General features: G+C 40.5%; 1 pseudogene; it reads left to right on the plus strand.

The window, feature by feature from the left end:
* Nucleotides 1-77: 77 nt before the first annotated feature.
* On the plus strand, nt 78-25,022 carry LOC148198607 (cytochrome b561 and DOMON domain-containing protein At5g47530-like; annotated as a pseudogene).
* Nucleotides 25,023-26,191: the final 1,169 nt, after the last annotated feature.

A 26,191-nucleotide genomic window follows, 5' to 3' on the forward strand; every position in this document is an offset into this window, starting at 1 on the left:
CTACTATTACTAAACCCGCGCACGAGGCAGCAATTACATGCACTCATTGTTCATCATCTTTCTCGCGTTTTCTCTCCATGGGCTACGATTTTAAGGTTTGTTTTCTCACTTTTGCACCGTTTAAAACTAATTTTATTCTGATTACATTACTCTTTGATGAATTATCTTTCATTTGAACCGATTAAAATGCGTTTTCGTTGAGTCTTGGTGCAGTTTTGCTCATGTACTTCGGCAGCGTTCTTGGGGCGGCGATTTCTTACGTTTTGCACTCCTCCATTTCCCTCCACTACATTTTTAATCTATTAAGAAGGTTAGTGTTCTTGTTTAAAAGTTTTTGTCTATGCATGTTATTGGCTTTTAGAATTGCATGTTATTGGCTTTTTGATATGCATGTTATTGGCTTTTGGATATTCATGTTATTGGCTTTTGGATTTGCAGGTTATTGGATTTTGGATATATGCAAGTTATTGGTTTTTGGGTACGCATGTTATTGGCTTTTTGGATTTGCATGTTATTGGTTTCGGATATGCATGTTGTTGGCTTTTGGGTATGCATGTGATTGTGTTGTTAGTTAAAACATGTGATAAAGTTTGTTGTGTTATTATGATTAATGTCAATACCAAATTTCGTCCGGATCGTTTTTGGCTTTACTATAGTCTATTATATTATTACTCATTTTTATTTCTTATTTTTATCTTTTATTTTCGTTTTTATCTTTTATTTATTTATTTATTGTTATTTATTTATTTCTTTTCTCATTATTTTTTTTTTATTATTATTTATTGTTATTATTATTTTTGTATTATTCTAGTTTATTTACATATATTATCTTATTTTTCTTCATATATATGCAAATATATTTTTCTTACACTTTTATTATTTTATTTTTATTTTATTTTATTTTCATCTTCAATTTTACCTATTTAAAGTTTATTTTGCTTAATATAATTAATACGGTTTTTTTAAAAAAAAAAATTTAAATAAAAAAATATATATATAATAAAAAAGTAAAAGAAGAAAATTATGAGAAAGGAGAGAATGTTTTCGGATTGGGGGACAAAAAAAAGTATGTATGTTGGAGAGTGAGGGGCAGAAAACGGTTCTGCAGAAAGCCGAGGTGGTGGCAGAGACGTTTTGGAGGAGAGCAGGGTGGCAGAGGCGCGATTTGGGTGTACGGTTTTGGTACAGAGAATGGCACAGAAAAAAACACGGAGAGCAGATTGGAGGGGATTCTGATTTTTGAGAGAAAAACAAAAGGGTTTTGACACAGCTCTGGTCCTTCTCTTGAGATTTGGCTGAGGAATTCTTCACCATTTTTGCACCTGCAAAGAGAGACAGAAATCAGCCACTCAAAGGAGAAGAGTACTCATTGGAAGCACGAGATTGACCGTAGCAAGCGGATCTTCGAGAGGTAAGTAATGCTGTTTAGAGAGTTGTTTGTTTGCCCTTATACATATCTCTGTTGGAGTTGCTGTTTACGTATGACTGTTGTTTGAATACATTCCACTGTATATGTTCGTTGTCGCACCACCCTCCCCACGTCCACTTCTATGGGTTTATTTTTCTATTCCAAGCAAGCTCAAAATGAGGTAGGTTCCATAAGCTATGTCCCCCAAGCCTTTGTTCATCTCCAATCATCAATACTGAAATTGAAGCAGTAAACACAAAACACATAACAGAAAAATCATGTAACAGAGGCAATAGAACATCAATCTTCACCCTCCCTTGACCATTCCATTCCCCACTGGAACCGCCCTCTCAACCACCGAGAACTCCCTCGGCGTGTCACTCCCCCTCACCTGCAGCCAAACTCAGAAACAGAAACAAACACAAAACCCGTTCTTCTTTTCTCTTTTCTTCCCTTGTTCAGGGAACCCTTCAACGTTTCAGATCATCTCCAATCCTCAGCAAAATAGAATCCTCGAGCAGCAAATACCACCTCTCCAACACTGAGCCGTCACCTATCCCCTGCATCTTCAACCATCTACCTCCAACTATAATCCAACCTCGACCCCCCCTCACCCCGGGACCATTCATCATTTACTTCTGACCAGAGCCTTTGCCTCTCGCCACTTTCATCTCCGGCACCACTTCCAGTATCATCACTCTCATCTCCCCAACATCTCCGGCGCCACCTCCAACAAGCATAACCCAATCAACACACAAGGCAGAACAAATCCAGCATTCACCCCTCACATTCAGATGTACACAACACACACTCGTAATTTTCAAATTAATCAGTAAATCAATAAAAAAAAAACGATAAAAATTAGGGGAAGAAGAGAGGGAAATGTGGTTTTGCGGGGACGATTAGCAGTCGGGAAAGCCCTCGAACGGAGAGGGAGGAAAGTGACACTGGTGGCGCCGGGTGGGCCAAGCCCATAATAAACGCACGTTTTCGGCCTTTTTCGAACGTTCGTCATCTACCCCCTCTCCGAACGTCCGTCCGTCAACTTCTTGGACGGACCGTTTGGGTGACCATCTCCCCAACGAACGCTCGTCCACAACGAGCGCTCGTCTTTCAGCCTCGTTTCCCAGCGCACGTTCACCATCTCCCCAACGAACGCTCGTCCACAACGAGCGCTCGTCCTTCAGCCTCATTTCTCAACGTACGTTCACCATCTCTCGTCCACAACGAGCGCTCGTCTTTCAGCCTCGTTTCCCAGCGTCCGTTCACCAATTCCCCAACGAACGCTCGTTCCCCAACGAGCGCTCGTCCTTCAGCCTCGTTTCTCAACGCCTTCACCATCTCCCTAACGAACGCTCGTCCACAACGAGCGCTCGTCTTTCAGCCTCGTTTCCCAGCGTCCGTTCACCAATTCCCCAACGAACGCTCGTCCCCCAACGAGCGCTCGTCCTTCAGCCTCGTTTCCCAGAGTCCGCTCGTCCCCCAACGAGCGCTCGTCCTTCAGCCTCGTTTCTCAACGTACGTTCACCATCTCCCCAACGAACGCTCGTCCACAACGAGCGCTCGTCTTTCAGCCTCGTTTCCCAGCGTACGTTCACCATCTCCCCAACGAACGCTCGTCCACAACGAGCGCTCGTCCTTCAGCCTCGTTTCCCAGCGTCCGCTTGTCCCCCAACGAGCGCTCGTCCTTCAGCCTCGTTTCTCAACGTACGTTCGTCAACTTCCCCCAACGAGCGCTCGTGATACTGATTCCCCCCAACGCTCGTTCCTCCTCATTCTCAACGAACGTTCGTTAATCCACCCAACGAACGCTCGTTCTTTCTCCCCACTTTCAACGAGTGTCCGTTAAACGCTCGTTTCTCCTCATTCTCAACGTCCGTTTATGATCCACCCAACGCTCGTTATTTTTATTTGTTTGTTTTTCTTATTCTATTTTATTCTATTTCATTTATTTTTGTCTATCTTATTTCATTTGTCTTATTTATTTCTTTTATTTTTATTTTTATTTTTATTTATTATTTTTATTTTTGTTCTATCTACTTATTCTAGATATTTACTTATCCTAAAATATATATTTAATAATGCAATATTTACAATTTAAATAAAGGAATTTATAAAAATATGTTTTAAGGGTTTAGGCACATGTGTGATCGCACGCATCGTCCTTGTGCTGAAAACCTTTTCTCTTTCTTAAATAAAATTACAAAAATATGTTTTAAGGGTTTAGGCACATGTGTGATCGCATGCATCGTCCTTGTGTTGAAAACGTTTTCTCTTTCTTAATTAAAATTACAAAAAATACGTTTTAAGGGTTTAGGCACATGTGTGATCGCACGCATCGTCCTTGTGCTGAAAACCTTTTCTCTTTCTTAATTAAAATTACAAAAAATACGTTTTAAGGGTTTAGGCACATGTGTGATCGCACGCATCGTCCTTGTGCTGAAAACCTTTTCTCTTTCTTAATTGAAATTACAAAAAAATGTTTTAAGGGTTTAGGCACATGTGTGATCGCACGCATCGTCCTTGTGCTAAAAACCTTTTCGCTTTCTTAATTAAAATTACAAAAAATATGTTTTAAAGGTTTAGGCACATGTGTGATCGCACGCATCGTCCTTGTGCTAAAAACCTTTTCTTTTCCTTAAGTAAAAAATATGTTTTAAAGGTTTATGCACATGTGTGATCGCACGCATCGTCCTTGTGCTAACAACCTTTTCTCTTTCTTAAACAAAATACAAAAAAAGGTATAAAATCTTCAAAAAACCCGAAAACATCAACAATTTTAAACAACAAATAGTCTTGCTACCCAGAACTACGTGATCCTTGATTCTCCATCAAAAGTGGAGATACGTAGGAGCAAGGCTAGCCCTTGTCAGGTTCACTTTCCCAAAAATCCAAATTTATCCATAATCATTTTCCAAACAAAATTTTCTAAACAATTTTCAAACCAATTTTCAAAGCAGTTTTCTAAAAGAACTACGTAACCCTGATTTCTCATTTTGAATGAGAATACGTAGGAGCAAGGTCAATCCTTGTCGGGCCCAAAAAACTAAAAAATATGTTTTGTTTATCTAGAATTTTATTTTAGGGGATAGTTAAACATTTTGAAAACCACATCATATTCGTGCATTTAGTTAAAGGTACTGCCTTAGGGCAGGCGTTGTGGGGTGGTAACACCTTCCCCACGCGTAACCGACTCCCGAACCCAATCTTTGGTTTTCGTGGACCGTGCTTTATCGTTTTGTGGTTTTTCCGTAGTTTTCCAGAATAAACTATGGTGGCGACTCCAAATCTCTTTTCCAAAACCGATTTCTTTTTGGATCGTCGTCCCGTCGCGATTCCGGTTGCGACAGATGGCGACTCCACTGGGGAACGCTAGAGAGTCAGGCCATTTAATTAGATGCGCGAATTTGACATGATTTTTCTTTGTGTTTTTCTTCCCCTGTTGTTTTTTTTTTTTTTTTTTTTTTCTTTATTTGTGTTTGATAGTTGGAATAACTGCATGTGAATTGTTGAATATGGAACCCTAGGGTAGAAAACATGTTTATATCTGCCTGAGAATTTTTCTGGTTGTTTTGCAGGTGAGGGTTTGGGTATGCATTGCATTCTCCCTTCACACACACACTTTGTGCATATCATGAGTGGGGCCCTATACCCGGGTCTGAGCGCAACTTAGAATTAGAGGAGTTGTGTAGCGGTGTCATTCTGGGATGTACTTCCTGTCTGGCTATCGTGAGAACTCCAGCTAGAGTTTGTTCTCTTCACTTGTGTCCCCTCATCTAGTTGATTACTCGACTGTTGTGGAGATGCTATGAAGGGGGCCATAGCTCTAGTGACCATTGACCTCTAGGTTCAGGAGACCATCCTTGTGAGATTGCATATACTTGACCTCGAATCCAAGCCATTGAACCTTTATTAGGGCACAAAGGGAGAAACGTGTATTCTTGTAATCCTCACGCTGTTCGTTCTCTTTCGAAAATTATGTTATTGCATTTTCATACCATGCATGCATTTGATTCATCGTGTTGTTTTATTATCATGCATCATATTCATGCATCATTTAGTAACATGTTGGTTTTAGGGGAAATCACAAGTATACACTTGACTTCACACGAGATGGATGTTGACACCAGATCTGATGCTACACTGCATACCAACTCCGCCATTTTAAGAAAGAAGTCTAGCCTAAGGACACATGTTGGAAATTTGACCGGGTTGATAAATTTAGGCCGAAGACTCAAGACCATACAGAGAGAAGCCTTCGGGAGGAAATATGGGAATTTGTTGAGTTTAATGGAGGTGAAAGTACAGTTGCCCGCTATTACAGCTCTAGCTCAGTATTATGATTCTCCCCTGAGATGTTTTACCTTCCAGGACTTCCAGCTGGCGCCAACTGTAGAAGAATTTGAGCATATTCTGGGCTTGCCATTAGAGGGTACCAAGCCATATCAGCACTCGGAGCATCATGCCTCTGTTTCTACCCTTGCTGTTATAATGAAATTACAGCCAAATGAATTGGAGAACCGGTTGATAACGAGACATCAAATTCGGGGGCTGACACAAGGTTACCTTGAACAATATTTGCACGACCTGGGCGATAGGGAAGAATGGGAGACCTTCATGGATGTACTAGCCCTCACTGTGTTTGGCATTGTCCTGTTTCCCAAGCTGGAAGACTTTGTAGATTACACTGCTATTGATGTCTTCGTGGCAAAAAAGACGAGATCAGAAAACCCTGTAACAGCAGTCCTCGCAGATGTGTATGGGACTATGAGTTTTTGCCAGGAGAGAAAAGGGAAGAGGATTCTTTGTTGTTTGCCGGCGTTATATGCGTGGATGACGGCACGAGTATTTAAGGGGGTAGTCGATGTTAGAAGTTCACCTGAGAATCTGTCGCATCAAGGAGGTAATGGGTGGACTCTTTTCTTTGCCGGTTTGAGAGAGGGAAACGTAAAATGGCGCCTTCCTTTGCTTGAGACTAAACCATCTATCCATCATTGTGGCAACTTCCCTAACATACCTCTCATAGGCGCTAGGTATTGTATTAACTACAACCCTGTTTTGGTCCAAAGACAGTTCGGATATCCTATGAAGGGAGCGCCTTCACCAGATTATCTCACAGCCTTCTTCATCTACTATGAGGACGGACATTGTACTGAAATGTTGAGGAGAGTCAGAAGTGCCTGGGAAAATGTGGTGCGAGCAGAGAAGGACCTGAGGAGTGGAGTGATTGATAGCAGAGTTAGTTATCATACCTGGATTCTGGAGAGGGTAAGAGAAGTCAAGTTGCCTTTTAAGCCCATCAATGATCAATCAGCAAGTGAAGAAACATCCCAAGCCCCAGAAAGTGAAGAGGTGAAACAGCTGAAGGTTGAGGTGGAGAAATTGAGGGTGAGGAATGCTAGGTTGGAAAATGAATTACAGAAAGCTCGCAATGATTTTGTGGATATGAGGAATGATAACGAAGAAAAGTCACAGGCTTATGAAAACATTGTCAAAAGCCAGAAGGCAGAGAGAGATTATACATTCCGAGTAAAACAGGATCTTGCGGCCGCGAGTAAGGAGTTATCCATGAGGGTGAATGAGAAGAATGTGGCTCTAGAAGAGGGCAGACAGTGGAAACAACTCTATGAAGAAACCAAGAGGGATAAAAGGGAAGCCCTAAAAAGACTAAGGGAAGCGCAAGTCCAAGTACAAGAATCGGGGCATCAAATGAAGGAAATGGCTACATCATTTGAAGCGGAGTTGAATCAGGAGCGCTGGAAGCTGGCAGAGGCTGAAGGGGAATATCGAGCTATGTTAAAGCAGATGGAGGATTACATCGAGGAGCAGGAGGAGCGATGGAGGTCGATGGAATTTGAAGAAAGGCATCAGGCCTTGATAAAGCGAATGAAAGAGCACATCGCAGAGCAAGAAACGGCCGTAAAGCATTGGAAGGAAAGCTTCTCTCAGTTGGCTGCTTTGGCAAATGGGGCAATTGAAGACATCCCCAGAATGGTGTCGGAAGCTGAAGCGAGTACCCACTTTTATAGCCCACCAGTAGAGATAGAGCTTTTTATTAATCACTGTAAACGGTTGATAGACGAGATGAAATCCCTCATCACTCGGGATAGGAATTGATGTATTTTGAGATCTTTATGATTTGTTTCCTGTAAGAAATGTAATGAACTTGTTTCCCTTTAAATGAAAGGCGTGGGATGTTGTTTAGCATCTGCTTGTGTTAATTTCCATCAGCGATGTCATTACAATCTTGTGATTTCCCCCTATTACTAGCATGCATCATCTTTTCTTTTGTTCAGCATGTTTCATTTCCATCTAATTAATTAAAATAATAAAGCAGTACGCGTGAGAAAAAACGACGACCAAATTTCCACGACATCCCTACCGGACCCGGGCAAACTCAAAAGCCATGGCAAGCTGGGAGGAGTCACAAGAGTCTCTCAAAACGGATGTTGGCCAGTTGAAGGACCAGATCGGCCAGATCTTGGCGGCGCTTGAATCCATGAAGACTACTGGAGAGTCTTCATCTGCGCATGTTGAGGGGAATGCTCACCCTTATCCCCCAATGTTCAACGCTGCGAGCCAATCAGTTCCTTTCCCACTGTATGGTTTACCTCCGGGTTACGCTCCTCCTGTAGGAGAGTACTCAGAAGCTGAGCACGCTTCATTCTCGTTTCCCGCGACTGTCAATATACCACCAATCAGCACTCAGGGACCTGTCTTAGTGTCGGCTCCCATGGTGGGCACGGGAATGAATGAGACCAACACCACTGATGGAATTCGGGTGACCCCAGTACCGCCTGTGGTTGCTAGGGAGGATTTTTCAGCCGAAGCTGCACCACACGCCACGGTGGTTGGGGGATTCGGTAGCCTCGTTGGAGCTACGGGTAGGTTGGAAAGTCTGGAGGCGAGGTTGAGAGCTGTTGAGGGAGTTGAGAGCTACGGGTTTGGAGATGCGGCCAGATTAAGTTTGGTTCCGGGCTTGAAAATCCCGCCTAAGTTCAAGGCGCCGGAGTTTGAAAAATATAGGGGTAACACTTGCCCTAAAAGCCATGTGACCATGTACTGCAGAAAGATGGCTGCGTATGCTCATGATGAGCACCTACTCATCCACGTTTTCCAGGAAAGTTTGGCTGGGGTGGCATTGAACTGGTACACCCACCTAGAGTCATACCGAATTCGTTGTTGGGCGGATCTAGCTGACGCCTTCGTAAAACAATATGTATACAATACTCATGTTGCTCCGGACCGTCTGCAGCTGCAGAATATGACAAAAAAGGACAATGAAACTTTCAAAGAGTACGCCCAACGTTGGAGAGAGTTGGCTGCTCAAGTTGAGCCGCCGTTGTTTGATAAGGAGATGGTGTCGATGTTCGTAAGCACACTCCAGCCGCCATTTTATGAACATATGGTTGGGAATGTATCTGTCAATTTTGCTGACACCATCATCATTGGTGAGAGGATAGAAATTGGATTGAAAAACGGGAAGATAGCATATGGCCCACCTGCAGCTACAAACTACAAAAAGCCCAGCTTCAATCAGGGGAAGAAAAAAGAGGGGGAGGTACATGCTGCGTCGGTAATGCCTGCGTGGAGAGGACGAGCTCCCAATCCTAATTATCGACCATACTTAAACTCACCTCCTTATGCTGCTAACACCACGTTTGTTCACCAAGCTAGGCCTCAACAACAACAAGCGTATTATCCACCGCAGCGTATCCCAACCGAAGCTGCAAGACCGGTCGCAAACATGGGCCCTAATCTGAATGTGGGTCACAACAACAACCCAAGGGGAAATCAATTTGTTAGGTTCACCCCAATCCCTATGACCTACACTGAATTGTTACCTAACCTAGTCAAAAAGGGTCTGGTCGCCATTTGTCCGATGAAGCCTGTACAGCCGCCGTATCCTAGGGGTTATGACGCGAATGCCAGGTGTAGTTATCATGCAGGAGGCGTTGGCCACTCGACCGAAGGATGTATGGCTCTCAAATACAAAGTTCAGGCTCTGATAGATTCGGGTTGGTTAAAGTTTCAAGAGGACCAGCCCAACGTCAATACTAATCCATTGTCCGGGCACGGGAGTTCCTCGACGAATGCCGTCGAGGTTGGAAACCAGGATCTGATAAGAGATGTGGGCGAAATCCGAAGTTCTAGGAGGTTTATCTTTGAAGCTTTGTTGAAGAAGGGCCTAGTGAAGGGCGATTATGATCTGGGTATAGCTTGCGCACTCCATCCGGAGGCCGGGCACTCTATTGAGGAATGTATGGAATTTGAGATTTTTCTACAAGACTTACTTGATAGAAATCTGATGCAAGTGTGCCGCAAGGTCAGAGAGGAAGAAGTATTTGCACAAATTGGTGGAGAATCTGATGTGACTCTACCCGAACCTTTGGTGATCCATTTTACTAGGACCACCCCTGCACTGGTAACTGAAGGAAATCCGTCTGTGGTCATCCGAGTGCCAACTCCTTTCCCTTATAAGAACGAGAAAGTCGTCCCATGGAGATTTGGGGCAACTGCATTAGATGAGGGAGAATATGCAAATCCGACTGTGGAAAACATATCAGGCATTGGTGGAATGACCAGAAGTGGTCGAATCTTTACACCACCAGAATTGGCGAGAGAAAGAACCAATGATAGGGAAGCATCAATGGCTGCAAAAGCAAAGGAGTTCTTGAGGGGGAAGAACGTGGAGGCCGAGGAGACCCCAGACACAGAGGAGAAGAGGGAAATATCTGAAGAAGAAGTTGGTGAATTCCTAAAGTTCATACAACAGAGTGAGTACAAAGTGGTGGAACAGTTGAATCGCATGCCTGCCCGGATCTCCTTGCTAGAATTACTCATGCACTCTGCCTCCCACCGAAAGTTGTTGATGAAGATACTCAGTGAGGCTCATGTAGAACAAGGTATTTCTCTGAACAAGTTCGAGGGCATTGTTGGCAACATCGTTGCTAATAATTACCTCACCTTCACTGATGAAGAGATACCTGTTGAGGGGAGAGGTCATAACAAAGCCCTTCATGTCTCTGTGAAATGCCTGGATCACGTTATAGCGCGTGTCTTGGTGGACAATGGCTCCTCTCTGAACGTCATGCCAAAATCGACATTGGAGAAGCTCCCCTGTGATGGAATGCATATGAAGCCGAGCTCTATGATCGTGAGGGCATTTGACGGCAGTAAAAGGGTAGTGATGGGAGAAATTGAATTGCCCGTTCAAGTCGGTCCTTGTGTCTTTCAAGTGACCTTTCAAGTTATGGATATCCTCCCGGCTTATAGCTGTTTGTTGGGTCGCCCGTGGATCCATTCTGCAGGAGTTGTGCCTTCCGCACTACACCAAAAGCTGAAATATGTTATGGGAGATAAGCTGGTGATAGTATCAGGAGAGGAGGACCTCCTTGTGAGCGGACCATCATCCTCCCGTTATATTGAAGTAGCCGAGGAAGCTCTCGAGGCAACTTTCCAATCTCTGGAGATCGTGGGAAACACCTACGTGGAGCCATTCGCGATCAGCCCACATCTGTCGCGTGCTTCTATCATGATGGCCAAAGTCATGTTAAAAGAAGGTTACATGCATGGGAAAGGTTTGGGTAGGTATGGACAGGGGCGAGCATTCCCTCTGGAGGTCGTCGAGAACAAGAATAGGTATGGCCTGGGATACAAGCCCACCAAGGAAGATAGGAGAAGGTTGATAGAAGAAAGGAGGGAGCGTAGTCTGGCTCGGATGGAAAGACGGGAGCCCAAAGTGGGAAGAATTCGTATCTGTGACCTCAAGGAGAGCTTTCGCAGTGCTGGTTGGGTTAACGCTGGCCACATAGCAGCTGTGGGAGATGAAGATGGATCGGAAGGCTTCAGTTGCGTGTGGGCCTGCTCCCCGGATGCACGACTCGACAACTGGGAGATGCTGGATTTGCCCGTGATGCTTAATTTGAATAAGATGTAATAACTTTAATTAATCCTATAGCTTTACCCGGGGCTTTAGGATTCATGACTTACGGGTTGACGCTTTTAGTTTATTATGCTCAGCGCGATAATCAAAGTGTGTTTGTTTGTGTTTTATCATCATTTTGCATTCCTCGTCGTTTTTCGTTTATTTATTTTCTTTTCATAAACTCAAATAATGCAGATATGACAATGAATGTTTTGAAAGTAATTATGTTGATATTCCTGATTTTGGGCGCCCCGTCAATAATGCGGAAGATGATTGTGATGATGACCCGGAACCCCCTCCTGAACTGTTGAGACTAGTGGAACAAGAGTGTAAGGAGATGAAACCTCACCAGGAAGATGTTGAAGTACTCAATTTAGGGAATGAGGATGAGGTAAAGGAGGTGAAGATTGGTACAACCATGAAGGCAGAAGTGAAAGAAAAATTGCGTGACTTATTGAGGGAGTTCAGGGATGTGTTTGCTTGGTCTTACAATGACATGCCAGACCTCGATACAGATATTGTACAACACAAGCTCCCACTCAAGCCGGAATGCCCACCGGTAAAGCAAAAGCTAAGAAGGATGAAACCGGAAATGTCCTTGAAGATCAAGGAGGAGGTACAGAAGCAATTCGATGCAGGGTTTCTAGCTGTGGCGAGATACCCAGAATGGGTAGCAAACATTGTACCGGTGCCTAAGAAGGATGGTAAAGTTCGGATGTGTGTCGATTATCGAGATTTGAATCGCGCAAGCCCAAAGGACAATTTCCCATTACCACACATCGACACCCTTGTTGATAATACAGCCAAGTATTCACTGTTTTCGTTCATGGATGGTTTTTCGGGGTATAACCAGATCAAGATGGCGCCAGAAGATATGGAAAAGACTACTTTTATTACATTGTGGGGCACATTTTGTTATAAAGTGATGTCTTTTGGACTCAAGAATGCTGGGGCAACATATCAAAGGGCGATGGTGGCACTTTTCCATGATATGATGCACAAGGAGATTGAAGTTTATGTGGACGACATGATCGCGAAGTCCGAATCAGAAGAAGAACACGTCCTCAACTTGAGAAAGTTATTCGAGAGATTGAGGAAGTATAAGCTTAGACTGAATCCCGCCAAATGTACATTTGGAGTGAAATCCGGGAAATTGTTGGGCTTTATTGTCAGCCAGAGGGGGATAGAGGTGGATCCAGACAAAGTGCGAGCGATAATGGAAATGCCTGCGCCTAAAACGGAAAAAGAAGTTCGAGGGTTTTTGGGTAGATTGAATTACATTGCTAGATTCATCTCCCACTTAACTGCTACTTGTGAACCACTGTTCAAGTTGTTACGAAAGAATCAGGCTGTGGTGTGGAATGAGGATTGTCAGGCCGCTTTTGAGAGAGTCAAACAATACTTACAAAACCCTCCTGTATTACGTCCACCAGAACCAGGAAGGCCACTCATTTTGTATTTGACTGTATTGGACAAGTCAATGGGTTGTGTGTTGGGTCAGCATGATGAGGATGGCAAAAGAGAGCACGCTATATATTACTTGAGCAAGAAGTTCACAGACTGCGAACAACGATATTCATCGTTAGAGCGAACTTGCTGCGCATTGGCGTGGGCCGCTCATCGTTTAAGGCAATACATGTTGAGTCATTCCACATGGTTGATATCCAAGATGGATCCTATCAAGTATATTTTTGAAAAGCCTGCTCTTACTGGAAGGATAGCTCGATGGCAGATGCTATTGTCAGAGTATGACATCGTATATGTCACTCAAAAATCTGTCAAGGGTAGCGCACTAGCAGAATACCTGGCTCATCAACCCCTTTGTGATTATCAACCAATGCAACCCGAATTTCCTGATGAGGATATCATGGCTCTATTCGAAGAGAACAAAGAAGACCGAAACGAAAAAGCGTGGACGGTGTTATTCGACGGAGCCTCGAATGTGATGGGACATGGAATAGGGGCAGTGCTTATCTCCCCAGAGCGTCAGTATATACCAATGACGGCAAGGTTGTGTTTTAGCTGCACAAATAACATCGCTGAATATGAAGCCTGTGCCATGGGTATTCGAGCAGCAATTGAGTCTAAGGCAAAAATTCTGGATGTGTATGGAGATTCAGCTTTGGTCATCCATCAATTGAAAGGAGAATGGGAAACTAGGGATACAAAATTAATTCCCTACCAAGCTTACATCAGGGGATTAATGGAGTATTTCGATTCCATCACATTTAACCATATACCTCGAGAAGATAATCAATTAGCAGACTCACTGGCTACCTTGTCGTCAATGTTTGAGGTTGATCAAGATGCAGAATTACCAAGAATCAAAATGAAAAGCCATGCAGAGCCAGCATATTGCCACTTCATCGAGGAGGAGTTAGACGGTAAACCTTGGTACTTTGATATCAAGCGTTATCTTAAAACCCGAGAATACCTTGAGGATGCGTCTGAAAACGATAAAAGAGCACTAAGAAGGTTGGCCGGCAGTTTCATCTTAAGTGGGGATGTTTTATACAAGAGAAACCATGACATGGTTCTCCTCAGATGTGTGGATGCAAAGGAAGCCGAGTTGATATTGAAAGAAGTGCACGAAGGTACATTTGGTACACACATGAATGGACATTCGATGGCTAGGAAGATCTTAAGAGCTGGTTACTTCTGGTTGACCATGGAAAACGATTGTTGCATACACGTGAGGAAGTGTGAGAAATGTCAGATATATGCAGATAATATCAATGTGCCACCCACTACTCTGAACGTGTTGTCTGCACCATGGCCATTTTCGATGTGGGGAATAGATGTCATCGGAGCTATAGAACCAAAAGCGTCAAATGGACATCGCTTCATACTAGTCGCAATCGACTATTTCACCAAGTGGGTTGAGGCTGCTTTGTATGCCAACGTGACTAGAAAGGTTGTGGTTAGATTCATAAGGAAGGAGTTGATCTGTAGGTATGGGCTACCTAACAAGATCATCACTGATAACGCTACCAACCTGAACAATCAGATGATGGCGGAGTTATGTGAGGAATTCAAAATTCACCACCATAATTCCTCTCCTTATCGTCCAAAGATGAATGGGGCAGTAGAGGCTGCTAACAAGAACATCAAGAAGATTGTGCAGAAGATGGTGGTCACCTACAAGGACTGGCACGAAATGCTTCCTTTCGCTTTGCACGGATACCGCACATCAGTACGAACATCAACTGGGGCCACGGCGTTCTCGCTAGTGTATGGGATGGAAGCGGTACTGCCATTTGAGGTCGAAATTCCCTCCTTACGCGTGTTAATGGAAACTAAGTTAGAGGAAGCTGAGTGGGTTCAAACCCGATTCGACCAACTCAACCTTATCGAAGAGAAAAGGTTAACAGCAGTGTGTCATGGACAGCTATATCAAAGGAGAATGAAAAAGGCGTTTGACAAAAGGGTGCACCCAAGAGAGTTTCATGAAGGCGAACTGGTGTTGAAGAGGATTTTGCCCATCCAAAAAGATCATAGAGGCAAGTGGACCCCGAACTATGAAGGGCCGTTTGTGGTGAAGAAAGCATTCTCTGGTGGGGCACTAATTCTCACAAGGATGGATGGGGAGGAATTACCGTTACCGGTTAATTCTGATGCGGTCAAAAAGTTCTACGTATGATGATTCTGTGATAGGGGTTGTCGTTAGCGAATATTAACATTGTCTTTTAAATTGTTGTAATCTGTGTTATTTCGTTCAATGAATACCGCATATTAAATTTTTGTTCATACTTTCTGAAATTATTGAAAACGAAATAATTGAACGAATGTCAATAAAAGCATCACGGGTATTCAGTCGGCTTAGCTCGGTCCCGGTGGGTGTCGTAAAAAAGTAAAAAAAAAATAATAAAAAAAAATATAAATAAAAAAATAAAAAAAAAATATAAAAAAATAATAAAAAAAAAGAAAGCAAAAGAAAGGATACATGTTGAATTCGTTGTCAATGAGGTTGTCAAGGGCGTAGTGTTTTCGAAAAGCAAAAGCAAAATAAATTTTGAAAATACCAAAGTTGGGTCTTCTCCTGATGCAAGGTTTCGGGGGTAACCATCGTTCTTTTCCGGCTAGAGCATCTGCATTCATACTACTTGAACCCTCAACCTTTTCATTTCCCATTAAAACAAGGGGTTGTCATGAATCCAATACTGGGGCAGTGTTCATCATGGTACACATCCCCGACGATCTGTTGATTGGGAGATAAAAAAAAACAAAAACAAAAAAAAAACAAAAAAAAAAGGAAAAAAAGAAAGGGAAAAATAATGAAGTCGATGTGTCAACCACTACTGAGTTTTATTCCAGGGCTAAGGTCGCGAGAAAGTAAGGTAAGCAAAGATTCAGAGTGACGTGTGGCCATTTTTTCTTTATCCAAACGTTAAAAGAAGTTTATCCAATTGCACCCCTTTTGAGCCATAAATTATATTTGTTTTCATCACCCCCGACAAGAATCATTAGCACATCGATGTCAACCTAAAGGGTACATCAAGGGCATCCGAAATCAAGGAGGGGATTTCTGAAAAAAAAAAGAAGAAGGAAAAAGAAATAAAAAATATATAAAGTCTCAAAGAAGTACACAACAGAGACAACGAAGCAAGCGACCCAAAAGGGGAAGAAAAGAAAGAAAAAAAAACAACAATGAAAATAAAAGGATGCCCGAAGTCTCAAATCTTTAGGGATAGTTGACTCGACACCTTGCAAATGATTCTTGTTGAAACAATTTAACCGCCAAACACTTATTTGAGCCTTCATTATCCATTTCTTTCAAAACCCTTTGACCTTTAGCCACGGTACAAGCCAATAAAAGTCCACGCTGACTGAAGACTGTTTGTCCTAATCTTTCTCACGATTTTAACCCTGAAACGAAATGATGTGGTGAATGACACAATCACTCAAAAGAAAAGAGAAAAAAAAAGAAGGAAAGAAAATGAAACATCGAAAAAAAAGAAAAGACAAAAAAATGTGAAGTCTCCCCGTCAATCAAGAATCGCCAAATTGGGGCAATCCTTCCTACCCGAACCTTTCCACCTCTCCAAATCAAGTTTACTATACGCAACAAAGTTGGGGCAGCCCTTGCGGGCCATGCATGTGTAGATACTAACAACACCTCCCAATGTAAGAAAAATTCAAATGCTAACGTTACCCACAGGTAATCATTCAACCAGCCACCTTTCATACTCGTCTCCCGCACCTTTCTAGGGCCAAGCTAGTGCTAGAGGGAATTTGAACCCCTAGTTACGTTCTCTTCTTTTCATCAAAGAACCCACTGCTTCTTGTCATTATTTTGATTGAATGCATTTCGAACGTACATCGCGTTTGACGTCAACATTGACAACGGATTCCAAGCATAGAATTTTCACAAAAAAAAAAAAAAAAAAAAAAGAAGAAGAAAAAGGTGCAAGAAAGGGAAAGCGAGAGCAAAAGAAGGGAACAAAACCACTGGCTCATATGCATTCATGCACCATCATAACATAACATCATTTCATAGAAAGCAAAGAAAATTGTTCAAAAATCCGTAAAGGGAAAATGATGTGGTGAAAAAGGTTAGCAGACCTTTATATCTAAATCTCTCTAATGTTTTGCTCAGTATTTACCAATGTTTCTTCAAAAAAAGATCTGAATCCAAGAGTTTCTTCTGCGATAGCTCACCTCAAGGCACTCGTCGAGCCTATTGATCCTCATTCCATTCATCCATAGGGTTTGTACACCCTCCACGAGGTTAGTACACCTCACATCATTCATCCATAGGGTTTGTACACCCTCCACGAGGTTAGTACACCTCACATCATTCATCCATAGGGTTTGTACACCCTCCAAGAGGTTAGTACACCTCACATCATTCGTTCAGGGTTTGTACACCCTCCACGAGGTTAGTACACCTCACATCATTCATCCATAGGGTTTGTACACCCTCCACGAGGTTAGTACACCTCACATGATTCATCCATAGGGTTTGTACACCCTCCATAGGGTTAGTACACCTCATAGCATTCATCCATAGGGTTAGTACACCTCATGTCATTCGTTCAGGGTTTGTACACCCTCCACGAGGTTGGTACACCTCGTTCCCCTCAAGCACGGTTTTGGTTCAGCGTTTCAAGCCCAGTCTTGTCTGGCGCCTCTAGTTTTTCTGTGATTTTAGGCCCTCTGCTCGGCAATGGTCGAACCCCCTGTGTTGCATCAAGACACTTTTCTTTGAATTCAATTATCGTATCTACTCGGATAAGTTTTTTTATTCTTCCTTCATTTCGCCTCCTTTGAAATCCAGACGAAATTAGTATTTCTATCTTTACTTATCTTTTACAATATAATATGAAAACATCACTTTGTCATATTATCTAGTAAAATTTAAGTAAAGAGGGGCAACTGTCAATACCAAATTTCGTCCGGATCGTTTTTGGCTTTACTATAGTCTATTATATTATTACTCATTTTTATTTCTTATTTTTATCTTTTATTTTCGTTTTTATCTTTTATTTATTTATTTATTGTTATTTATTTATTTCTTTTCTCATTATTTTTTTTTATTATTATTTATTGTTATTATTATTTTTGTATTATTCTAGTTTATTTACATATATTATCTTATTTTTCTTCATATATATGCAAATATATTTTTCTTACACTTTTATTATTTTATTTTTATTTTATTTTATTTTCATCTTCAATTTTACCTATTTAAAGTTTATTTTGCTTAATATAATTAATACGGTTTTTTAAAAAAAAAATTTAAATAAAAAAATATATATATAATAAAAAAATAAAAGAAGAAAATTATGAGAAAGGAGAGAATGTTTTCGGATTGGGGGACAAAAAAAAGTATGTATGTTGGAGAGTGAGGGGCAGAAAACGGTTCTGCAGAAAGCCGAGGTGGTGGCAGAGACGTTTTGGAGGAGAGCAGGGTGGCAGAGGCGCGATTTGGGTGTACGGTTTTGGTACAGAGAATGGCACAGAAAAAAACACGGAGAGCATATTGGAGGGGATTCTGATTTTTGAGAGAAAAACAAAAGGGGTCCTTCTCTTGAGATTTGGCTGAGGAATTCTTCACCATTTTTGCACCTGCAAAGAGAGACAGAAATCAGCCACTCAAAGGAGAAGAGTACTCATTGGAAGCACGAGATTGACCGTAGCAAGCGGATCTTCGAGAGGTAAGTAATGCTGTTTAGAGAGTTGTTTGTTTGCCCTTATACATATCTCTGTTGGAGTTGCTGTTTACGTATGACTGTTGTTTGAATACATTCCACTGTATATGTTCGTTGTCGCACCACCCTCCCCACGTCCACTTCTATGGGTTTATTTTTCTATTCCAAGCAAGCTCAAAATGAGGTAGGTTCCATAAGCTATGTCCCCCAAGCCTCTGTTCATCTCCAATCATCAATACTGAAATTGAAGCAGTAAACACAAAACACATAACAGAAAAATCATGTAACAGAGGCAATAGAACATCAATCTTCACCCTCCCTTGACCATTCCATTCCCCACTGGAACTGCCCTCTCAACCACCGAGAACTCCCTCGGCGTGTCACTCCCCCTCACCTGCAGCCAAACTCAGAAACAGAAACAAACACAAAACCCGTTCTTCTTTTCTCTTTTCTTCCCTTGTTCAGGGAACCCTTCAACGTTTCAGATCATCTCCAATCCTCAGCAAAATAGAATCCTCAAGCAGCAAATACCACCTCTCCAACACTGAGCCGTCACCTATCCCCTGCATCTTCAACCATCTACCTCCAACTATAATCCAACCTCGACCCCCCCTCACCCCGGGACCATTCATCATTTACTTCTGACCAGAGCCTTTGCCTCTCGCCACTTTCATCTCCGGCACCACTTCCAGTATCATCACTCTCATCTCCCTAACATCTCCGGCGCCACCTCCAACAAGCATAACCCAATCAACACACAAGGCAGAACAAATCCAGCATTCACCCCTCACATTCAGATGTACACAACACACACTCGTAATTTTCAAATTAATCAGTAAATCAATAAAAAAAAACGATAAAAATTAGGGGAAGAAGAGAGGGAAATGTGGTTTTGCGGGGACGATTAGCAGTCGGGAAAGCCCTCGAACGGAGAGGGAGGAAAGTGACACTGGTGGCGCCGGTGAAGAAGCGCGCTCCAGCTAGAGGCGACGGTGGCCGGCTCTGGCAGAGGCGGCGACAGGAGGTGCCCAAGGTGGAAGAGCCTCAACCCTAGGTTAGTGCGAGAGAGAAGGGGAAAGAACGTCGTGGTTCCGGTGGTGCTTGGGGTCGCCGCCGACGCCGAGACGGGTGGAAGGTGGTGGCGCGGTGGCTGGTTGGAGGAAGTAATGGCGCAGGTGTTCAAGGGAGGCAATCCCAGCCCTAGCTTTTCCTGGTCAGAGAGAGAAAGAGACCTGGGTCTCGATGGAGGGAAGCAGCATTGAGTGTAGAGTCAGAGAACCCCTAGGGGAATTCTAGGTTAGAAACCACCGGGTGGGCCAAGCCCATAATAAACGCACGTTTTCGGCCTTTTTCGAACGTTCGTCATCTACCCCCTCTCCGAACGTCCGTCCGTCAACTTCTTGGACGGACCGTTTGGGTGACCATCTCCCCAACGAACGCTCGTCCACAACGAGCGCTCGTCTTTCAGCCTCGTTTCCCAGCGCACGTTCACCATCTCCCCAACGAACGCTCGTCCACAACGAGCGCTCGTCCTTCAGCCTCATTTCTCAACGTACGTTCACCATCTCTCGTCCACAACGAGCGCTCGTCTTTCAGCCTCGTTTCCCAGCGTCCGTTCACCAATTCCCCAACGAACGCTCGTTCCCCAACGAGCGCTCGTCCTTCAGCCTCGTTTCTCAACGCCTTCACCATCTCCCTAACGAACGCTCGTCCACAACGAGCGCTCGTCTTTCAGCCTCGTTTCCCAGCGTCCGTTCACCAATTCCCCAACGAACGCTCGTCCCCCAACGAGCGCTCGTCCTTCAGCCTCGTTTCTCAACGTACGTTCACCATCTCCCCAACGAACGCTCGTCCACAACGAGCGCTCGTCTTTCAGCCTCGTTTCCCAGCGTACGTTCACCATCTCCCCAACGAACGCTCGTCCACAACGAGCGCTCGTCCTTCAGCCTCGTTTCCCAGCGTCCGCTCGTCCCCCAACGAGCGCTCGTCCTTCAGCCTCGTTTCTCAACGTACGTTCGTCAACTTCCCCCAACGAGCGCTCGTGATACTGATTCCCCCCAACGCTCGTTCCTCCTCATTCTCAACGAATGTTCGTTAATCCACCCAACGAACGCTCGTTCTTTCTCCCCACTTTCAACGAGTGTCCGTTAAACGCTCGTTTCTCCTCATTCTCAACGTCCGTTTATGATCCACCCAACGCTCGTTATTTTTATTTGTTTGTTTTTCTTATTCTATTTTATTCTATTTCATTTATTTTTGTCTATCTTATTTCATTTGTCTTATTTATTTCTTTTATTTTTATTTTTATTTTTATTTATTATTTTTATTTTTGTTCTATCTACTTATTCTAGATATTTACTTATCCTAAAATATATATTTAATAATGCAATATTTACAATTTAAATAAAGGAATTTATAAAAATATGTTTTAAGGGTTTAGGCACATGTGTGATCGCACGCATCGTCCTTGTGCTGAAAACCTTTTCTCTTTCTTAAATAAAATTACAAAAATATGTTTTGAAGGTTTAGGCACATGTGTGATCGCACGCATCGTCCTTGTGCTGAAAACCTTTTCTCTTTCTTAATTAAAATTACAAAAAATACGTTTTAAGGGTTTAGGCACATGTGTGATCGCACGCATCGTCCTTGTGCTGAAAACCTTTTCTCTTTCTTAATTAAAATTACAAAAAATACGTTTTAAGGGTTTAGGCACATGTGTGATCGCACGCATCGTCCTTGTGCTGAAAACCTTTTCTCTTTCTTAATTGAAATTACAAAAAAATGTTTTAAGGGTTTAGGCACATGTGTGATCGCACGCATCGTCCTTGTGCTAAAAACCTTTTCGCTTTCTTAATTAAAATTACAAAAAATATGTTTTAAAGGTTTAGGCACATGTGTGATCGCACGCATCGTCCTTGTGCTAAAAACCTTTTCTTTTCCTTAAGTAAAATTAACCAAAAAATATGTTTTAAAGGTTTATGCACATGTGTGATCGCACGCATCGTCCTTGTGCTAACAACCTTTTCTCTTTCTTAAACAAAATACAAAAAAAGGTATAAAATCTTCAAAAAACCCGAAAACATCAACAATTTTAAACAACAAATAGTCTTGCTACCCAGAACTACGTGATCCTTGATTCTCCATCAAAAGTGGAGATACGTAGGAGCAAGGCTAGCCCTTGTCAGGTTCACTTTCCCAAAAATCCAAATTTATCCGTAATCATTTTCCAAACAAAATTTTCTAAACAATTTTCAAACCAATTTTCAAAGCAGTTTTCTAAAAGAACTACGTAACCCTGATTTCTCATTTTGAATGAGAATACGTAGGAGCAAGGTCAATCCTTGTCGGGCCCAAAAAACTAAAAAATATGTTTTGTTTATCTAGAATTTTATTTTAGGGGATAGTTAAACATTTTGAAAACCACATCATATTCGTGCATTTAGTTAAAGGTACTGCCTTAGGGCAGGCGTTGTGGGGTGCTAACACCTTCCCCACGCGTAACCGACTCCCGAACCCAATCTTTGGTTTTCGTGGACCGTGCTTTATCGTTTTGTGGTTTTTCTGTAGTTTTCCAGAATAAACTATGGTGGCGACTCCAAATCTCTTTTCCAAAACCGATTTCTTTTTGGATCGTCGTCCCGTCGCGATTCCGGTTGCGACAATTAACATGTTATATTATAAGTACGAAATCATTGAGTGAAACTTAGCTCCCATTTGAAATTTAACACAAACGATTAATCTTTTAATAGTTTGTGTTAAATTTTGAATATTCCGATTGGATAGTTTGGGAAAATGATTTTTCATAATTTGTTATAACATGTATGTTGGAGTTTACGGATAAGATTGATAAAATTTTGGTTGATATTATTTCTGTTTTTCTCTGGATGCATATTTGATTGTGGTCATCCTTGACCATTCTCATTTCGTGTATTCCGAAGACCAATACGAAATGCTGCCGAAATCTTATCAAATTTATCATGTTAGACTTCTTTGCATGTGTCTTAGAAAATTATGAAAAATAATTTTTCTTAATGGGTAGGGCCTAACCTTGTGAGAGTTCAAAAATTGAGACTGATGAAATATGTTATGAACATAGTATGGATCGAAGCTGGATGAGTGAACGTTGCATCAATGAAGAATATGAAAAGGGTGTTTCAGAGTTCTTGCAATATGTTGAAAAAAATACAAAGTTTATGAACGGGACATATTTTTGTCCTTGTGTTTGTTGTCTTAATTAAATACTCTAAGACTTAGGCAATATGCGTGACCACATATTCATGTTCGACATAAGGAGAACTTATACCGTTTGGATTTGGCATGGAGAAATACTAGACCAGCTTACACGTGACGAGGAACTGATTATGATGAAGAATGGTTGAGTGATAATTTAGAGGACATGATACGTTATGTTAGTGAAGAGAATTTTGGAAGAGCTAATTTGTATGATTCGCTTATAAATGATTCAGAGCAACTGTTATACCCAGGATGCTCGAACTTTACACGTCTCTCTACAACTTTGAAGTTGTTCAGCTTAAAAGCAAGGAATGGATGGACCAACAAAAGTTTCACTGAGTTGTTGGAGTTGTTGAAGGAGATTATTCAAGAAAATAATACTCTACCTATTCATAATTACAAGGCAAAGAAAATTTTATGTCCAATGGTTCTTGAATATCAAAAGATACATGTTTATCCTAATGATTGTGTTTTGTACATAAAGGAGTTTGCTTCACTAAGATTTAAACTCCCTCAATTTAAATTTTGATTAAATTTTTAATTTTCTGGAAGAGTGAATATGACTGCATATTTACTTCATCCACTATTATATTCTGTTGAGATATTTCAGATATTTAAAATTTCGATTGACTAAAGTTTAGATAATGTATTAATCTATTTTGTTCATGATTTATGGATTACTTTCTTTATTTTTTTCTCTTTTATATTATTTTTATTTAAGATCTCTCTTTATCAAATTTAAGAACAAGATCTTTTCCATAATAAAAATTTTAAAATTAAATTAAATTAAAAATGATATTTTAATTGAAAAAATATATTTATAGTAAAGATGTTATTTTTTTATGGGTTTTAAATCCTACTTCTTCAAACATAAAGATAATAAAATAAAAATATGAAAAATATTTTAAAATAAGAAGTACACTATCTGAACTCTGATTTTATGATATGCATAATAATGTTTTTATTTTATCTATATTTGATGAACATATATTTGGGATAAAAAATACGTTATTAAGATTTTTCTAATTTTGAAAAGAATATATTTTTAGTCTTTTAAGATAGGAAGATAAAAATTATTTTAAAAAGATATTTTAAATTTTTATATAAGATAAAAATATCTTCGCTCATAAACCATGTAAACCTATAAATATAGGTGTCATTTAGTGTACTTAGACTCAATTTTAACGTTGATTATTTTCCTCTACTTTCTTCTCTTTTATTATGAGTTCAATTGAAAATACAATATTCTTGTTGTTAACATTTTTAGTTGTTAGGATTGTCCCCAGCATCTCACAATCATGGAAATCATACGGGTTTTCAAAACACATCAATTATACAGTTTGTGAAGATTTTTCTGATCTTGAATCCTCATTGTATTGGAATTATCATCCTTCATCAAATATAGTCGATGTTGCATTTAACAAAGCCAACACAAAGGATTCAAATTGGGTTGCATTGGCCATCAATCCTACTTTAAATGGCATGCTGGGTTCACAAGCATTCGTTGCAATTCATACATCAAATGTTACCATCAGAGCACACATATCTCCAAAAACCAGTTATGTGACAATGTTACAAGAGGGTAATCTCAGTTTTTCAGTTTATAGCCTTTCTGCTTCATACACCCTTAGGCCTCACTCTTTCTCACTCTCCAATCTTCGATCCTATGGAACCATTAATTTCATATCCGACAAGGTTTCTAAAGTCACTAAAGATGTGAACTCACAAACCGTGTTGAGAAACGTAAGAAATAATTTGTATTTTTATATTTATCCATTTTAAGTTGAAATGTGTTTTGAGCTTGTGAATTATACAAGTTCATGGAATAATGATTCCTATTAGAGTGATGATGGGTCATCACTTGAAGGTGTTTGACAGTTTAGGAGACACTTGGTTTCACCTACATCAAGCATGCCAATCATTGGCCTTTTTTATCGCTATTGTTGGGTTTGGGACTGGTTTGTATATTGGAAAACATTATGGGGTTCATCATGCTCCTCTTCAATGCGTTGGAATCATTCTAATGTGTCTTGCATCTGCACAAATTTGTGTTGCTGTGTTTTTTGGGCCTAAGAAGGATCACAAGTACAAAATATGTTGGAACATTTTTCGTTACGTAGTTGGTTACACAAGTATTGCCTTGACCACATGGAATGTTTTAAAAGGTTTTGATATTTTGAATGTTGAGAATATGTGGAAGAAGAGTTATTTAGGCATAATCATATTGTTGGCTACCATTGCTATCACTTTGGAGGTCATAACACGAATTTTAGTTTGCAATAACAGGATCACGGACTCTTAGGAGCATGCTACCATTAGTCAACAACAAACATCGATAGATATCAATCTTTACTTTTTATGTCTTCTTTTTTTCTTGGGTTAAATATGTTTTTGGTCCCTTAACTTTCAGCGAAAATTGGAATTAGTCCCTCTTCAAAACTTTGGACTAATTTAGTCCCCAAACTTTAAAAATGTGTGAATTTAGTCCTTTTAACCAAATTTTGTTAACTTTTTTTGATGTTTCAAACGCATTTCTCAGTGAACATTGAAGCAAAAATGTGTCAAACGGTGTAAACAACTCAAATGCTATCATGAAACGCACTTGAAACATCAAATAAACCTAACAAAATTTAGTTAAAAGGACTAAATTCACACATTTCTAAAGTTTGGGGACTAAATTAGGCCAAAGTTTTGAAGAGGGACTAATTCCAATTTTCGCTGAAAGTTAAGGGACCAAAAACATATTTAACCCTTTTTTCTTTTGTTTTAAAGTTTTATTCTATTGTAAAATGTTCTTTTTCTTTTTTTATATGTTTGACCTAAATTTAGAGGATTTTATTGTTGTATTGGATTTCTAAATTTTATGATAAAAATCAAAACAAGTTTTACTATATTATTATTTTCAAAATTATCACATCTTATGACTTGCAACATTGAATATATCTCACGTTATGTTAGTTTTGCTAAAGGTTGCATGTGCATTAAGTACAAGGTTAATTACGTATTATTTGTTTTCATAAAAAAAAATATATCATGTTGATCCTAGAGTTTTTTTAGTCTCAATATTTGATCTCAATTTGTGAAAAATGATAAAATTTGGTCCTGTGAAAATTTGATGTCATTTGGTCCTATTTGTTAAATTTTTTAAAATGGATAAACGATTTCTCATCAAAATTGAAGCTGTTAATAACTATTTTGTTGGTGTAATACATAATATTAATGTTATTTTTAATGAAAAATCCATCATCTGTGTCAACAAATTTAATGACAAACTAAATTACATCAATTTTTCACAAATTATAACTAAATTGTATCAATTTTCACAAAATAAGATCAAATTGAGACTACAAAAATTAAAGGATAACTCAATAATTTTGGACAAAAACAGATCAAATAAGTAATTAAATCTAATTAAAAAAATCTCTTATTTAAAAAAGAAAGCATGTAACTCATTGTTTTTTTATGAACTTG

Source organism: Vigna umbellata, chromosome 5, assembly GCF_029865625.1.
Source record: "Vigna umbellata cultivar VRB3 chromosome 5, Vumbellata_1.0, whole genome shotgun sequence".
Classification (NCBI taxonomy): domain Eukaryota; kingdom Viridiplantae; phylum Streptophyta; class Magnoliopsida; order Fabales; family Fabaceae; genus Vigna; species Vigna umbellata.